This window comes from Sapajus apella, unplaced genomic scaffold, assembly GCF_009761245.1.
Source record: "Sapajus apella isolate SASKATOON/1434 unplaced genomic scaffold, GSC_monkey_1.0 scaffold54, whole genome shotgun sequence".
NCBI lineage: Eukaryota > Metazoa > Chordata > Mammalia > Primates > Cebidae > Sapajus > Sapajus apella.
The window spans coordinates 4477707-4480771 of NW_022436994.1; positions in this window are offsets into that span (position 1 = coordinate 4477707).

Below are 3065 nucleotides of genomic sequence, written 5' to 3' on the forward strand. Positions count from 1 at the left end.
CCAATACTATATTGAATAGGAGTAGTGAGAGAGGGCATTGCCTTTTCTAGTGCCAGATTTCAAAGGGAATGCTTCCAGTTTTTGCCCATTTAGTATGATATTGGCTGTTGGTTTGTTGTAAATAGCTTTTATTATTTTGAGATATGTTCCATCAATACCTAGTTTATTGAGAGTTTTTAGCATAAAGCGCTGTTGTATTTTGTCAAAGGCCTTCTCTGTATCTATTTAGATAATCATGTGGTTTTTGTCTTTGGTTCTGTTTATGTGGTGAATTACGTTTATAGACTTGCGTGTGTTGAACCAGCCTTTCATCCCCAGGATGAAGCCTACTTGATTGTGATGGTGAAGGGTTTTGATGTGCTGTTGCAATTATTTTGCCAGTATTTTATTTATTCACATCTATGTTCATCATGGATATCGGCCTGAAGTTTTCCTTTTTTTGTTGAGTCTCTGCCGGGTTTTGGTATCAGGATGATGTTGGTCTCATAAAATGATTTTGGAAGGATTCCCTCCTTTTGTATTTTTTGAAATAGTTTCAGAAGAAGTGATATCAGCTCACCTTTGTACGTCTGGTAGAATTCAACTGTGAACTTATCTGGACCTGGGCAATTTTTGGGTGGTAGGCTAATAATTGCTACATCAATTTCAGCCCTTGTTATTGGTCTATTCAGGGTTTCAACTTCTTCCTGGAAGGGTTTCAACTTCTTCCTGGTTTAGGCTTGGGAGGATGCAAGTGTTCAGGAATTTATCTATTTCTTCCAGGTTTACTAGATTATGTGCATAGAGTTGTTTGTAGCAACCTCTGATGGTAGGTTGTATTTCTGTGGAATCAGTGTTGATATCCCCTTTATCGTTTTTTATTGCATGTATTTGATTGTTCTCTCTTTTCTTTTTTATTAATCTGGCTAGCAGTCTGTCTATTTTGTTTATCTTTTCAAAAAAACAGCTCCTGGATTTATTGATTTTTTTGAAGAGTTTTTTGTGTCTCTATCTCCTTCAGTTCTGCTCCAATCTTAGTTATTTCTTGTCTTCTGCTAGCTTTTGAGTTTTTTTAATCTTGCTCCTCTAGCTCTTTCAATTGTGATGATAGGGTGTCCATTTTAGATCTCTCCTCATTTCTCATGTGGGCATTTTTTGCTATAAATTTCCCTCTAGACACTGCTTTAAATGTTTCCCAGAGATTCTGGGACATTGTGTCTTTGTTCTCATTGGTTTCCAAGAACATCTTTATTTCTGCCTTCATTTCATTGTTTATCCAGTTGACATTCAGGAGCCAGTTGTTCAGTTTCCATGAAGTTGTGCAGTTCTGAGTGAGTTTCTTAATCCTGAGTTCTAATTTCATTGCACTGTGGTCTGAGAGACTGTTTGTTATGATTTCCATTCTTTTGCATTTGCTGAGGTGTGATTTACTTCCAATTATATGGTCAATTTTAGAGTAGGTTTGATGTGGTGCTGAGAAGAATGTATATTCTGTGGATTTGGGGTGGAGAGTTCTGTAAGTGTCTATTAGGTCTGCTTGGTCCAGATTTGAGTTCATGTCTTGGACATCCTTGTTAATTTTCTGTCTCATTGATCTGTCTAATATTGACAGTGGAGTGTTAAAGTCTCCCACTATTATTGTGTGGGAGCCTGTCTCATTGTAGGTCATTATGAACGTGATTTATGTATCTGGGTACTCTTGTATGGGGTGTGTGTATATTTAGAATAGTTAGCTCTTCTTGTTGCATTGATCCTTTTACCATTACATAATGCCCTTTTCTCTTTTGATCTTTGTTGATTTAAAGTTCATTTTATCAGAGACTAGGATTGCAACTGCTGCTTTTTTTTGCTCTCCATTTGCTTGGTAAATCTTCCTCCATCCCTTTATTTTTTTCATGTGTGTCCTTGCACATGAGATGGGTTTCCTGAATACAGCACACCAATGAGTCTTGACTTTTTATCCAATTTGCCAGTTTGTGTCTTTTGATTGGGACATTTAGCCCATTTACATTAAGGTTAATATTGTTATCTGTGAATTTGATCCTACCATTATGACGCTAGCTGGTTGTTTTGCCTGTTAGTTGATGCAGTTTCTTCATTGTGTCAATGGTCTTTATCATTTGGTACATTTTTGCGGTGGCTGGTACTGGTTGTTCCTTTTCCATGTTTAGTGCTTCTTTCAGAAGCCCTTGTAAGGCAGGCCTGGTGGTGATGAAATCTCTCAGCAATTGCTCGTCCATAAAGGATTTTATTTCTCCTTTGCTTATGAAGCTTAGTTTGGCTGGATATGAAATTCTAGGTTGAAAGTTCTTTTCTTTAAGGATGTTGAATATTGGTCCACCATCTCTTCTGGCTTATAGGGCTTCTGCCAAGAGATCCACTGTGAGTCTGATGGGCTTCCATTTGTGGGTAACCCAACATTTCTCTCTGGCTACGCTTAGCATTTTTTCCTTCATTTGAACCCTAATAAATCTAACAATTATGTGCCTTGGAGTTGCTCTTCTTGAGGAATATCTTTGTGGTGTTCTCTGTATTTCCTAGACTTGAATGTTGGCCTGCCTTGCTAGATTGGGGAAGTTCTCCTGGATAATATCCTAAAGAGTGTTTTCCAGCTTAGATTCATTCTCCCTGACACATGCAGGTACACCTATCAAACGTAGATTAGGTCTTTTCACATAATCCCATATTTCTTGGAGGCTTTGTTCATTTCTTTTCACTCTTTTTTCTCTAATCTTGTCTTCTTGCTTTATTTCATTGAGTTGATCTTCAGTCTCTGATATCCTTTCTTCTGCTTGGTCGATTTGGCTATTGAAATTTGTGTCTGCTTCGTGAAGTTCTGGTGCTGTGTGTTCTAGCTCCATTAAGTTGTTTATGTTCTTCTCTAAGCTGGTTATTCTAGTAGGCATGTAGTCTAACCTTTTTTCAAGTTTCTTAGTTTCTTTGCATTGGGTTAGAACATGTTCTTTTTGGCTCAGAGAAGTTTGTTATTACCCACCTTCCGAAGCCTGCTTCTGTCAATTCATCAGACTCATTCTCCATCCAGCTTTGTTCCCTTGCTGGTGAGGAATTGTGATCCCTTGGAAGAG